We start from the raw sequence: 16,956 nt of genomic DNA on the forward strand, positions 1-16,956 counted from the left end.
ATAGTTCTGCGAGAAGGTTTTTCAAATAAGTTCACAGGTTTACGTGGGATATATCATTTCCGGTTGTGCAATTTGCTCTTCGATTCAATCTTGTACATTTTGATTTCCTTGTATGTCTATATTCTATAGGTAGGTACACTGAAGTATGCTACAGGGCTAGTTCTGGAAAACGAAAAATATAATTATACAGTAGAAGTTAATAATGTTAGTAGGCTTCATTTCCTATTCCGTCTAGAATTTAGTGTGCTAAATATTTAATTTTTATTATTGACCCCTCCATTGCCATCTTTGCTCAAGCGTAGCCAGTTCTCGCAATTCAAATTCAAATATTATTCAATGTCGGTTTTAAAGTCATTTATTGAACATCAAACCACTTCCACCACTCATTCGGAAATATATGCCTCAAACCTTGAAACCTGAGAAGAACTCAGCGGACTTTTTATCTTCTACGTTACAATAAAATTTAATAATTAAATAGGTCGGTCGCTCCATTCCCGATCTGTGGTATTATTAAGAAAGCCATTTATGTTATTGTGTCATTTACCACAAAAACCTTTCTTAACAGTTCTTTTGAATTTTGCAACATATTTGTTTTGTACATACTCTGGAATTTGGTCATTTGTAAAAGTAGTTTAAATCGCCCAATAACCCAACAAGGGTTTCACTAACTCGAAACTGTCGGTCATCCATCCAGCGTCTATTTGGTCTGCCATCATTCCTTTATCCATCAGTCTAAAGCTAACTTACGTATGTATCTGATTCTACTACTATTAATTTTCCATTAACATGCAACGGGCTAAAAAAACCTAAATAGGCTTGTGAAGTGTTAACTCAGAACATTGTTCCGGGTCGCCTCTTTATTTTAAAAACAATTTTTTGCTTCTATTTCATCGTCCACGTTATACTTTAGTACCTATAGATATGCAGAAGGCAAGCTGATTTGAAAGAGGGGAAGCTATGCGGGTGCGCACGCCACCTACTTATGAGTGTGTGACTCAAATACGTTACAGCTTATAAATGTATTCATTTTATTTTAACACTTCTACTCGACATTTATAAAATGCCCATGAATTCGTCCGCTTAGATGTCGTTTACGCGACTATAGAAAAGTGGTTTTATAATTTATTTAGTAATTGCCTAAGTTTCTTCTAACAACAATTAAAAATTCGTCCAACCATTTCGTACATTAGCAGATTACATAGCCGAAACAAATAGTCTGACAAAAATTAACAAAATCTCCAGAAATGTAAATATGTGTATGGGGTAAAAGTAAACTCGGTAGGTGCTAAGGTACCGTTTCGAGTTTTCTTTTGCAGTAGATGTTGGGTACCAAATCTCATAATATAAACACAAAAAAATTAACAAAAAAAAAACAACCGACTTAAAAAAACACTATTCCAAAACAATAGATATAATATGCACTAAGAATAAAAAAAAATGCGTATTATTATACAATCTAATTAATTATTCTAATACTAGTTACAATTAATGTTATTTCAGGAATCGGTGACCTACGCCAAGGCCCCACCCTGTCGCCATGACACGTTGCGCGTGCGACACAAGCACATCTCTGATATAGCTATGTATATAGGTTTATACCTATCTTGGCTGATACCGACTCCAAAAATAACAATAATTGTAACTAGAATTAGATTAATTAATTAGATTATATAAAAATACGCAATTATTTTTTTAGTGTTTAGTGCATAATATATCATGGACATCCGCAACATCGTGCTTAATAAACGTGGTGTCGGCCTTTAAGTTGGAACTAAGTACGGTCTAAGCCTGAAGGGTAATTAAACTCATATCGATTCGGGTATATGAAACGCCTCTTCATCTTCTCTGCGGTTGTGGCCCACTAATGCATAAGCGTAACATCATTATTGGCGACTACACCCTGCTCCATGGTGCTGTTTGATCACAAACGAGTATCAACTCGCGTCAAGAATATACTGCGGTTCGTAAATGCGGCAGGGCTTGACGACGAGCTATAAGTATGAGTGGCGAACACAATAGTTTAAACCTGGAGGCTAATTTTTACACAAGTAAAGTCTGAGCAAAGTCTAAGTACGCTCTATAGATCCTTAGAGACATAATAGTCCAGTAATTTAAGCTTAAATTAGGTAAGAATCTCGGAATTCGATATACCCAGCTGTAAGTCTGTAAATACTTGTATATTGACACCCTAAAAGCTGTCTTAAAACCTACATATGGTAGGGTGTAAGCAACTATTAAATTTCAAGGTCAAAGGTCACAAAAATCAATCTATCAATATTGTAGAACACAAAATTCTTTATACTGTGAACCGTTTTCGAGATAGAGGGCGGAAAGCGCGCGGTCACAGCATCACATCAGGTCAACCGGTGCCTCCGGTCGAAAACGCGCCATTTATAGTTGATGAACTATCAATAAATCAATGATTATAAATATTTGTCAATTTTTATTAACTATTATATTATATTTTATCATTTTGAATTTCAGGAAAGCGGGCTTGCAATGCTCTACCATATCAGAGCGACATTAACGAAGATGGAACCGTTGACCGTTGATGGAATCATGGAAGAACTTGAGACAAATGTCGTTGAAGACGATAATGAAGACCAGTTTGAAATTTAACAGCAGCCAGAAGACGACGATGAAGAGGAAGAAGATGATTAAAATTATAAATTGTAGTTTTTGTTCTTTTATTAAATTTTTTTACTTTCAATAAAAATAAATGTTTTGAATGATATTTTTAATAAAAAGATTAATTCATAATTTATTTGTTTTTTTTCATCATGTAAGAAGTTATTAATATTAATCAGGTTAAAATTCAAATATTATTCCTATATTTTCATTAACAATTAATTATAGTTGTTAAATAAATTAATACTGAATAAGAAGGGGAATAGGTTAGGAAAAAAATGATAAAATATAATATAATAGTTAAAAAAAATTGACAAATATTTATAATCATTGATTTATCGATAGTTCATCAACTATATATGGCGTGTTTTCCACCGGAGGCACCGGTTGACCTGAAGTGATGCTGTGACCGCGCGCTCTCCGCCCTCTATCTCGAAAACGGTTCACCGTATAAAAAATTTTTTGAAACGATAATACAAATAGCAAAAAAAGCGCACCTTGAAATTTAATAGTTGCTTACACCCTACCATAGTATGTAGGTTTTGAGACAACTTTTAGGGTGTCAATATACAAGAATTTACAGACTTACAGCTGGGTATCTCGAATTCCGAGGTGAACATACTATAATGACTGGACTATAAGATATTTCCCAGTAATTTCGCTAGCTACGTCCTTCAAACGGAAAATCAATTTGCACTTTAATGTTTCACGACAGAAAAACACCACTAATGTTATCCTCTTTGCATCCCGTGCAAAGAAACCTCCAACATCGCCAAACAATCTAAACATTCCCTTCTAAATAACATTCTCAGTAAAGACATCTTAAACTCATTCAAATATCACCAAAAGCCATAAAAGGATTATAAGTAAACATATAATAGAACGGTGTTTGTTTTCCGAATATCATATTAATACCTACAAAAGCCACGGGCCGGCGACTACCAATTTCTAATTTCTTAGCTCACTAAGCGCCTCTCAACTAAGAGGATTAAAAGGGGTAGAGACACACAAAACGACATAATATTTAAAACATAAATCTTCCTTATGCTATCACTAAATAGGATGAAAGGCTACTGAGCGCATATTATCAAAAGAGATTTATTTTAAGCACTTTATGTGAATACAATAGGTAGGTACACAAGTTTGTACATGATCGAAATAACACAATCAAGTGTAGCTTTTATAAATTAATAGTTGCCAAAAGTAACAATATCTTATGCATATTATTATTAAAATATTCGAACACTCATAATCTCGCAATTCCACCTACAAGGCTCCGTAAAATTGCTAATTCTTTTAAAGCGGATTGTGTTATATTTTATAATAAACTCCCAAATCATATTAAAATATTACTAATTAAAATTTTTAAATGTATCCTAAAAATAAATTAACATCTAAGGCCTATTATAATGTGATAGATTATTTGAATGATAAACATAGTTGGGATTAATGTTTCTAAATTTATTGTTTATGTATATTGTTATACTCATTTGAATGCTATTGTCACTTTTGTACATCATCTTTACTTGCATTAAATAACTTATAAAGTTTTTTAAAATAATGGCTACATGTTGGCTTTAACATCTCATTTCTCTGTTTTCCTAAATATTACCTGCTTGGTTCCTGACAAAATGCTGGAATTAGGGCAGAGTACCTAACTACGTAGTGGAAGTAGTCAGTGAAAAAAACCGTGGAAATAGCCAAGCGAGCGCTGGACAAAGACTTATAATATAGATACTAGCGTATAGAAAAAAAAAAGACGAGAGAGAAGAATATCTCTAACGGAGAAACAGCAACATAGAAAAATTAAGTATTCTTTATTGTTATTGTAACCGATTTCGATTAATAAGTCGTAAAAAGTCAGCCACGCTTGACTTTAGCTCCTTAGAATCTTGAATATTAAACCACTAGCTAAGGAACACATTCACTTATCGGACTGCCAAGTATTCTATACGCTAGTATAAGTCTATATCGCTGCACTGTATACTAGCTATAGTTAATACTGTCCTTATTTAGGTATACCTGTTATCGGTAGTTGAATTATTCTGGCAATGTTTCGTAGTTCTAAAATTTAAAAGACTCGCTTTTGATGGAGTCAAAGTTTAATAATTTCTAATTGCCATAGGTAGGCTATTTATTTCTTCCCAGGAATATCAACAGCTATTTACACATAATACAATAAAATAAGAGCTAATTACAGATAATAGAAAACAGACATAGTAAGAAGTAAATTATTAACCCCCTTATTCATAATAGTCTGCTAAATTAAAGCATTGCTAATTCTCACTCTGTCTTCTTCTATTGACCTAAGTCAGAATGAGAAAAAACACTCCTAAGCGGCTGTTTTAAGTTAGCGGACCATTATGAATAAGGGGGTAAGTAGATACAATATTAATATCGTATAATAAGTATACATCGCGTTTTTTTTTTATTTATTATGCAAAAGTTTTTTAATTTCTTAAACCAAACAGCGTGTTCCATGGTGGAAAGTGGCACCACTTCTTTTACTCCCTGGCAACATGAGAGGAAAGGATAATAGCTTTGCCGCCTGGCAAAGAGACTGGAGAAGCATGCTAACGGGTTATTTTATGGTCAATTTACCATCACCCGTGTTATAACGCAAAATCAAAGAAGTCACAGGAGCGTTGCATAGTTACATTACTGTATTTATATATCTATACCAGAAATATGTAAGTTTTTATAAAAACACCCAAATTTTTAACACCATACTCATAGATACGATATACTATATTGTTGATATCAGTTATATAAAGTTACTTAGGTAGGTACTCTAGTTACTAATAATGAATACTTTAAGAGTTTTTTTTTAATCTCTGCCCCTCTGAAGCAGTTCATGGTTATGCCTTACGAGGTGCATGTGATAATTTAGTTCTTTCATGATTTGTTTAGCAACTAACTTGCATGTAACGCAATTGATCAATAAATCAATTCACTAAGACCGACATATTTGCTACGTTTGCTGTCTTCAGTAGTCGAAGCATGTATTTAGTCAAACAATATATTAATTAGTCAATGAATAAAGGCTATTAATTTATTCATTGACGATGCAACAGACAACCTCATCTTAATAAATTTCATACTATACCTACCGGGTTCGAATCCCGGTAGGTGCAAGTATTTATATGATGAATATGGATGTTTGTTTCCGAGTCATGGATGTTTAAATGTATTTATGTATGTTTATATGAATTTATGTATGTTTCAAGTAAGTATATTGTATTAAATATATCATTGTCTTGTAACCCATAACACAGGCTATATATGCTTAACTTGGGGCAAGATAATTTGTGTAAAAAGTGTGTCAATATTATTATAATATTATTACTATATGCAAAAGTCTAGTTCAAGTATATAACGTTACCGGAGTTACCAGTATGTAGATAAGACGTATTCTTCAAGAGAATTGTTTTCAATTTCGCGGATTGGCGACTTCCGTTGCGACAAGGGGACGCAAATTGCTAATGTGCTTGCAATTTAGTTTTTATTTGGGCGTCAATTGGGAAGAGGCGACGCTGGGAGGGCCCCGCCTCAGATAGTTGCAAAAATATGACGTAATAGATACTACGTGTTATGTGTTAAACTAAACACTTGATCGGATTTGGTACGGCTGAAACATCGGACGCGGTCTGGTAGCAAACCATATCGAGCTATGGTATGAAACTTCCGTGGAATAGTAATAGTGCGAAAGACAAGAATAAGATGTAAGTTGTAAAAGGTAAATTTTGTCTATGGTCACAATACATTGGACCAAATAAAAATCTGTTTTTAAAGCTTCATAAACAACACAGATAACTTATCAAGAAGCTGAGCTTTTCATACTTAAATGTTTATCAGATCTTAAGTTAATTTTCTGTCAGCTAGAGTACCTATCTAATTCCGACAATATACGACTTTGAGATCTTCAAGCAATGAGTAGGTAATACTTACGTCAAATTCAAATATCATTTATTTAGTTATCAAAAAATTGCACATTTTATAAATAACGAAGTTTCTTAAAAAGGCAAGGTTGTCGTTGAATGACAAGAAGTGCAAAGAAAGTGAATGAAACTCTTTAAAATCAATAAGTTCAGTTCCAGTATTTTAATAATGTTTCTATAATCGACTTCCATGAGCAAGTTCAAACAAAACTCAAACGCCGGCAGCACATTTCTAAGACTTAAATGAAAAAAAAAAAACTTAAATCTTTAGAGGTATGAGGTGGCAATATGCAGTCGCAAAAATACAATAGTACTTAACCTAAATAGTTTTTTACTTTCCTAAACTGATAATTCATTAAATATTTATTTTGTGTCTAAATGACTCAGATACAGAAGTCCTTAATCCTCTTTTGTAACATTATTTTTATAGAAGTCTGACAAATTATCACCGGCAACTTCAGCACTATTAAATCTTAATCCTCAACCGAGAGTTACAGTTATATTTTGTAGAAAAACCAAAAAGTAAACGTAGGTAAGTAGCTTAAGCTAAACAAGGGGATAAATGTAAAATGAATACACGAATGTAATGCTAAGCATTCCACGTAAATAATCCCAACTTAAATTGTATATTTTATTTCTTATAACGCAATTGATACACATGTTTATCACAGGGAGTGTTTCGAAGAACTTGATTCCTGCCGTTGAATTTATTTATTCATTTATTAAAGATACAATGTAACATTACCGATAAATCTAAAGCGTTACAAAGATATTATACTTAAGAAAAAAACAATGAAAATTATAAACTAGTTATATTATTTTATAGAGCTTACAGGCATCATACTCCTTGATAATTGAACCTTCTATCTTATTATACCAGTGTGAGATAAGGGAAAATAAGGGACGAGATGTGCAGGACGTTCAGCTGACGGTAATTGATACGCTCTGCCGATTAAAATGCAGTGTCGCTTATTATTATTGAAAAACCCAAAAATTCTGAGCGGCACTACAACTTCGCTCGTCACCTTGAGAAATAAGATGTCAAGTCCCATTTGCACAGTAATTTCACTTGCTACGACGCCCTTCAGACCGAAACACAGTAATGCTTACACATTGCTGCTTCTCGGTAGAAATAGGCACCCATAGTTGTGGTACCCATAGTCTAGCCGGCATCCGGTGCAAAGGAGCCTCCCACTGGTCAAATGTTTTAATGAGAATAAATTATATCGAAACCGAACTATTGGTACTTCCGATTATTTCGCTGCTTTTCAAAGTCGAAATAAATTCAATTCTTATTTCAATGTTTAATTAGTCAATGAGAAGCGAAATGTTGCACAAAACAATTCTATTATTTATTGAAACACTAGCTGATACCCGCGACTTCATCCGCGTATATACGTGACTGAGTACATAGTGCTTAGAAAATAATAGTTTCTTCATAAGGTTATTAATATAATAAGGGCAAAGTGTCTGAAGAATAAAACTTAAAAGACTTAATTGAAATCTATCCAGTACATTTTCTCTGATCCGCGCACAAATGAAAGACCTCTATCATTTTATTTATATAGATAAATAACGATAATATAAACAAAAGCTACCTCCAAACAGCCAATACTGTCACGGACAGGTTATCTGTCAGTGACGTCAGACAGATAGCCCTGCACAGATAAACCTCCACATCCATCTGTGCGTCCCTTCGCTCTAATCCTTTACACACAAGCGGATCTCAAACAAAGGATCAAATTAAACAAATCCGCAGACAATCGCGTTCCGACGAACTACGACATGAAAGAGAGTTAATCAAACGACTATTTTCGAACATTGAGTAAACACCCACGCGAGCCGCCCTTCCAAATGTCACACAATGTCTACCGGCGACCTCTGTCTGAATCGATTGGAACGAATCAACGCGATTGTGCAAATGTGATTTTAATACAGCTTTGCCGGGTGTCGTAAATTAAAAGTCATTCATTGATGCGCAGAATTCTTTAAAATTCTAAATGAAATACGTGAGTTAATATAACTCATAGGCAATGACGTACTATAATACACTAAGGAAATTATCATTCGTAGTATAATAGCGGAACGACAACAGTGTGCTTAAAGACAATATTGTAAGGACAGTTATCTGCTTAGTCGACTGTCAACTGTCACTGTCCGAATCAAAAGTGAACTGAATTTATGTTTTACATTGCTGCTTGTTGACCATGAATTAGAGCTACTGGAAACCCAAGTGCTGGCAGCTGTTTTGACCAACGGATGCCTGGCTGTTCTAGTATTCTTAGTACACTTCCTAGTGGTGATATGATTTTTACTTCATGTTGAATATGTATTATAAGTATTGTTTTTCTGTAAATAAATTCATAACTCAGATTTAAAGGTCTATTTTAATATTAAAATATATCAATTCAGTTTAATTGAATAATATTAAATAATTGCTTATGAAACTAAAAAATACACTAAAATGCACAAAATACTCCTTGGTATTCTAAAGTTTCCTAGTATTAGATAAATCGGTTAAAGATAATGGTTGAAATTTAAAATTAACGTCATTTCCTTCCTTATCGACGGTAGATTAAAATTATATAAATTAACAAAGTTCTTATTTTCTATATTTAAAAATGGAATGCTTGAATAAATTACGTTCTATACATACGTCATTGGCTTGAACGAAATCTGGCCGCTTAACGGCTAAATCGCGCAAAAACGAGTCGGTTACAAACAAACATACATACAGTTGAAGCTATTAAAAAGCGTGTAAAAGTACTACCACTATTTATGTAGAAACTAATAATTACATTAATATAAATACTGTTCATAACTAATATTTACTCGCTGATTCTTTTATAGTAATGAGTGAAGTTAGCTGTTTACACTCAGCTATGTTTTACGTAAGTAAAGTCTGGACAAAATCAAAGTAGTATCTCTACAGATCTCAGCCTTAGAGGTCTTAAATGTAAAATCTGTCATGTGTCTTCTCATACTACGATCTAGGACTAGGTAGTACTATTTATTTTATGAAATGCTCATATAATGGCTCTATTTATTTAAGGTATGTGTGGATTGATGCATCTACTATACTCAATAACTCTTGTGTTTATAAGTATTACTTTACTTTTTTTCTTTTTTTGACTTACTCGAGTAAGCCTTTCAGTTTTTGACATTTGAGTATTTTTGTTGCGTCACTTTGCATATATTGTAATTGAAATGATTTGTAAAACAATTAAAATGTACATCTTGACTTAAAAGAGTGGCAATGAGTTTCTTGCTACTTCTTCTAATTAGCTCAACCCTTTACGAAGTAGCGGTAAATTCAATACGAAACAATATTTTTATTTTGTGACATTCATAAGTGTCATTTCCGTGACCTACATGTATAAAGTGTTTTTGAATTTGAATTAGGAGCCTTTCTTTACAAGTAGAAATTCATATGAGATAGATATGAACATGATATATACTTAATATTGATTCTTACGTAGGTATTTGTAACATTAGAAAGAAAGTGATATGTATGACCTCTGTGTATAAACAATGTTCGTAGCGCAATTAAAATGCTATTAAATGAAGAACAGCGACAAGGTGAAAACTGACAAAGTGTAGTTTTATTGTGAAAAGCCGTGTGTTCGTCGGTTATTTATGATCGTCCGTTATCTAGCATGCGGGCTCGGCGCGTGCGGCCCCAACACACAGCGTGACGACTGGCTCGCGTCACTACCAACCATCCAGCCTTCAGCCGCCTACCACGTGACAACTGCCAAGTTTTTTGTTTTAATGCTGCTAATATTTGACGCGTACAGATGTACAAATTCAAATTCAAAATAGGATATTATGACATCACTTATTGAAAGTCAAAAACTACCACTCATTCCGAAACGAATGCCTCAGACCTGAGAAGAATGGGAGCAACAAACTCAGCGGGATTTTTTTTTTCATAGAAAAAATATGTTTACAAAGTTATATTGTACAATTAAAATTATTATTTAATAGCCTGAGGGCGGTGGCTCCATTTCCAATCTGTGGTATCATTGAGAAAGTCATTTATGTAACCTTTACCACACAAAAGTTTTTTGACAATTCTTTTGAATATCTTAATACTTTTGTTTTGAACATTTTCTGGGATCTTGTTGTAATAGCATATACATCGCCCCACGAAAGACTTACTAACTCGATTTAGCCGAGTAGTAGGGATTATAAGTTTTTGTCTGTTCCTGGTGTTAACATTATGGATAAGACAGTTTCTAGCAAATTCACTTATGTGCCTATGAACATACATTACAGTATATATAATATATATAAGATACTGTGATGTGGGTATCTTACATTTACCTAGAATATACCTTGTAGCGTGGACGTCCTGCCAGTACCGATTTTGATTTGTGAATGTGTGCGTTAACTAGTGGTTTAATGTGCTACTCTAAACGTTTTTGATTGACAAGTCGAAAGAAAATAGAATAATTTCCAAGGTTCGGAATTTGGGAATGGCGGAGCAGTAATGTGGTATTAAAATCTAATATGGCCGCCGCGCAAAATTGTTATTTTGCAAATAAATCTTTATAATATCTATATCTATGTTTCCAAGGTTCTCAGGGTTGTACAGAATGAATTCAATATCACTTTTGAAATCCAAGGTGTCCAGAAATAAATGATTTCAACAATATAGATAAAGTATCCAACGAATTTGGGATACCTAATGTTAGATGGACGCTGAAAATTTTTGGTTGCATGAAATGTATAACGTTTCCAAGGTTTTTGGGTTGGTATGGGAAGAATTTATTTTTAAGATATCCAAAAGGAGCTCGATGAGCATTTAACGCAACCGAAGTCACAGACCGATTCTTAATCAGCATTTTTATATTTGCAGTCTGTATTTCCATTTAAAATGAAAACGTAATTATCTGTCACATTCATACAAATAACAAACTATGAAGAAATGTCGACGACTAATTCGTCATCATATAAAAAAAAAGCCCGCTGAGTTTCTTGCGCCCATTCTTCTCAGGTCTGAGGCAGTCTCTTTTGAATGGGTGGTAGATTTTGACGTTCAATAAGTGATTATAAATACTATTTTGAATAAAAATATTAGAATTAGAATTAGAATTTGAATTTATGGATTGGACATGGATTGAAAATACAGATCAATGCATCGAAACAGATGAACCTCTGATCGCTAAGAATTAAGAATGATAGCATGTGTCCTCTCATGTAGAAAACACATCTTTTAAAACTTTTATCATCGCGGAACTTTAACGTAGTAATTATTATGACAAGTACTCACGATATATATCTATTCTATTATTTTGGTGCCGATATTTCTATTCAGTTGCATGAATCGCGGTTGCGACGGAAAATATATAACGTTAGAGTACCCGTCATAATAATTACAATTAAAATACATCTAACGCGGCAGGCACATTGGTGGAAACTGCCGTAAACATAAAGCGGAAGAAATATGAATCACTCGTTGATGGGAACATATTTGTTCCCTTTGGGATTGAGACGAAGGGTCCTTGGGGTTCATTGGCATAAAAACAGTTGTTCAGGCGCCTTGCCATTTGACAGATGACGCAAGGTCTGGCTAGTATCTCTGTCAGAATAAATTTGGCCATACAGTGAGAGGTATCGTTGCCAGCTTCATGGACACCAGCTAAACTTTACCAACTTTCCCAGTGAGAGGCTCCATTGCACAGGATGCCCGCTAGATCATGGGTACCACAACGGCGCCTTTTTCTGACGTGACGCAGAAATGTATAATAAGCGTTATTGTATTGGACGCCTTCACTAGCTAGTGAAATTACTGGGCAAATGAGACTTAACATCTTATGTCTAAATTTTTGGGTTTTTTCAAGAATCCTGAACGGCACTGCATTGTTATGAGCAGGGCGTATCAATTACCATCCGCTGAACGACCTGCTCGTCTCGTCATCTTATTGTCTTAAAAAAAGAAACCTGCCGACTGCGACCATAATGAAATTTACTATTTACAATTATGAATACTATATATTTATATAATGTTTGTGTTAAAATTGTGTTAATTATATATTATTAATGTATATAATACACAATAATGTATAATATTTGTAATACGAAAAATTTTATACAGATATTTATGAAAATATTGTTTCAACTACTTCCGCTCCGTAACAAATTATTGCAAATATCGCACCCCTCTTGCTAATCTGATACTTGATATAGCAACTGATCTATTTAGCATAAACATGGGCATCTCTCTCTAAGCTTTGATATTACAATAGCGCCACATTGATTTACAACAAAATTATACAAATTGCTTAAAAATATTACACGCTTTTCGAGATTGTAAATAAATGAATTACAATAATACTATTGTGCGTATACACTCTATAGTGTATCTTTTAGGGAGAAAATAATTGATATGTCAATGACTTGAATCTTAGATAAATTATTCGTCTAGATAAAGTCTCTTTCTTTTAGGCAACGCATGATAACAGGCCAATTTATTACTATAATGTGCATAGCAGCTACATCTTACACACGCGATACGTGAATTATTTGTTTTAGTGTGCGTGCATTTGATGAAAATATGGGATTATACTATGCCTCTATTTATTGACGTGTTTTGCAGCTGTCACAGTCTATCTACCTGTTCTGTTTTATATATCTGTATATTTTATTCTATATGTATAACACATATGGAAACTTCCCAAAATGAAATCTCACCAATTTGGTTGCGGTTGTAAATAATAGTATAATAAAATTTTAAGAGAATATATAGAATATGCAACAGTGGTATTATTTTTCTTTAGAAATTAAAACAAAATTGTTGGGTGAAAATTTTAGATTAGGTAGATTAGTGTTGGACGCGGTATCTCAATTAATAATGTTTTTTATTTGATGATGCTGGCATTAGCATTTCAAAAAATAATAAAAAATAAAAATATAACTGAAAGTTTGTGTACTTCAATATTAAATAAGATTAGAAATCGATTCTTATAATTTTTAACCCAATATTTTAAATCTAAAATGGTGTGAAATTTTTAATTTATATCTACTATACAGATTTTCTCGAAATTCACCGTTACTTACTTGTTGGCAATGAGGGGAGAAAAGAAAAATAAAACTTTCCACTTTTAACCCTTCCAAAAGGAGTGCAGTGGCTGAGAAAAGAAATTTGCCAAAAAATTTGTTAATGAAAGCAGTATAAAGAGACATATTTGGTGATTTTTTTTACTTGATGACTATTATTGGTTACCCTATCAAGATTGTGATATTAATTTCAAAAGTTCCCATGCGCATTACAATGAAGGTAGTAAGATAATAGTGTTAAATTTAACGATTTATTGCTTATTACTAAGTAATTACTGGTGGGTATTTCACGCTCACCCCAAAACAAAAGGGTGAGTGATTGGACGTGTTATGAAGATGTTGCGTGATTTGACGATATCATCGCATCACGTGGGAACTCCGAATGAATTCTGATTGGTGAAATTAATTAATTGACTTTGATACGAAGTGCATGCGGTCAATCGTGGGAAATGAACTTTCATGAGAGCGGTCCAAATGGCGTATAGTTGATTGCATCCACGTTTTGAATAATTTCTTTAGCCTTTTATTCAGATCAGCAAAGATGGAAAAAAAGTAAATGTTATTGTACCTGATCTATTATTTGCTTTTTGCTTTTTTGTGAATCTGTTTGCTAGAATATCAAAAGCCTTGAAAACTATTCCACGTGGATGTGTAGCGTTCTACATTGCGAGGAAACTTTGTGCAATGTATAATTAATCTGTGAAATGTCCCTCTTTTTTTGGTACCGACTTAAAACCTATCAATAGGTAGCACATATAAATAATAGTAAGTATTTTATTAATAATAAAGGTAAAGGTTTGCATAAGAGGTGTATTAAATTAAATTTTTAGTTATTTGATACTTTTCAGTTTTTTAAGTCAGTTTTTTTAAACGTAGTTTTTTTTATTCTTATAGTTTATCTATGGGTTTTAAACTATCTTGTTCCAACTTGTTGTTCATTTGTTTTTTCCTTTTATCAAGTGATCTGACCTTCACCGTTTCTTCTGTCTCTTCATCTTTATGATTTTTGATGTCACGTCCAACGACGTTCTATACTAAAAAAAATTTTTTGTTTGTGATGTCGCATTTTTTTTTTATCTGACTGTTTCTCAAAGCGAAAAACTCCTTTTTATTGCTATTGTATTTAATATCTAAGAAAAATTAACACTTCATTTAAAAAATAAAAGCAGGTATAAATGGTTAATCTTCCAGATTAAGGGCTAAACTAGGTTTATTTCAAGATGCTAAAAGATTTCCCAAAAATTTATGAAATTTAAAATAAATACGAAAATAAGATGTGACTATTAAATAAAATTTGTGGGATAAACAAAATAATGTTACTTCAAATACATAACGTACAATATTTGCTATAAATTAGGCTAACGGTGTTCTTCAATATTGCTTTAAAATATCGTCAATAGAACAAAGTCCGGAAATCGGATATTCCACAGATCACAATACGAATAGGCAGAGAATGCACCCGACGGAGCATTAAATTTTATTTCAACCCGCGGCTGCGAAGGGGGGCCAAATCGGCAGGGCGTTTGACATAAATAATGGCAAAAAACATATTGCGTTTGTTGCTCCACTCATTATGCGCAATTAGCTACGATTGTGACAGCAGTACTCGCCATGTGAACGGATTTCAATTCAACTGTAAAACAGCGTTTGAACGCGTGCCTACAAAAGGCTAATGGTATTTAACTGTAAGTATATATTACTTAACTGTATTACTTTATTATATCACTACATCAAATAATAGACACACAGAAATGGTCATCCACTGGTCTAGATATAGCCGTAATTAAATAAATTACTAATATCGACTAATATTGACACATTTTCCCAGTGTGATTATAATTGGCTTTGTCAGGTCAAATTCACACCTAGCTCTTCGGCGACAATATCCAGTCTACTTTGGTATAAACATTGAATAATTTTTTTTATTAAATTGCTTTGAAAAATATAGAATTCTTTATTTTTTTTACATTGTTGACTTTCTTTTCTATAGTCGAATAAAAAAAGTATGTTATGACACTTTAAATGTGAAAATAGTATACTATAAATATAAAATATGTACGGTATTTTCTTTTTTTTACTTACTTACGATACTTTGTTTTTATATTACTAGTTGGTTCAGTTTTGTTGCTATTTCTTTCTGACTACATATTTATAACTATTAAAATTGCCAAGAGCTTTTGTGAATGCTATAGAAAACACAAGATTTAATTATGGTATTAATCGTATTTTATTTAAATTGTATCACTTAAGTATTTAACTCTTGGAGTGCGTCCGTGTTTATTTAATAATTTGTAAATTCATAAGTTAAACAGAGTTTTAATGCGTTTGTATAATATTACACTTTTGACCCCTCTGTTAACTGAACACATTAGTAAAATTAGAGCTGTGGGAAAGGGTTACCGCGAATACTTTATGTTTATTGTTATTAGAACAATATTTGTACTCTAGAGATCTACGGTTATAGTTATTACTAACGGTTGTCGATCAGAATGAACATGTAACAATTATCGAAAAAGTAATTTGGTACCTATTGTATTGAAAAGCTGGCAAATGTCTACACAGTGATAGACATTTATTAAAACTACTGTAATTGATATTGTTATAAAAAGAAACAAGTTTTGTCACTAGAAAGTGGCCACTAGCCCGAAATGGAACCAACTTTTGAATAACAATATCTAACGACGTTAATCATGTAGTCTTGTTTCATCTGTTAACTCCTCTTTGATGATCGGTAATCACTTCCAGGAACTACATGTAGCGGCTGGAAGTGGTTAGAAAAAGTACTCACCCTTTAAAGGTATTGAAATAGAAATGATTACTTAATCTTTCTCTAATTTTTATTTTATTTGTGTATATTTCTGGTATTAAACTGCTGTAGATCGCACGCCGTTATATTTATTAACAATGGTAGGTTGAACTATTATAATTTATTCTGTTATACCTCGTTTCTTTAGTAGACTGCTTGTTTTGGTTACGGTTCTGTAAAAGATGGACGATACCCCAGTCTTCGCCATTACAATAATTAAAAACGTAAACAAGAATTTGTTTTCAATACAATCAAAACTAATTACATTGATTTCTAATAGTCCAAATGATATCCATCACGCACCCTTGTCTATTTTGCGCGGGAAATGCGTAAATACTATTGTAGTTTCGGATGTCCATTTTGTTGTTACTTGTACCTAATCGATTAAACTGTTCGGACAATGACCATGGGTCTATTATTTATAGCGTAAGTTCTATTCATATATTTTGACCGTTTACGTTTTCAGAATTCATTAATTTTGTCACTGATTGTGGGACGTGTTGGTAATTTGACATGGTTCTA

This window comes from Leptidea sinapis, chromosome 27, assembly GCF_905404315.1.
Source record: "Leptidea sinapis chromosome 27, ilLepSina1.1, whole genome shotgun sequence".
Taxonomy (NCBI): Eukaryota; Metazoa; Arthropoda; class Insecta; order Lepidoptera; family Pieridae; genus Leptidea; species Leptidea sinapis.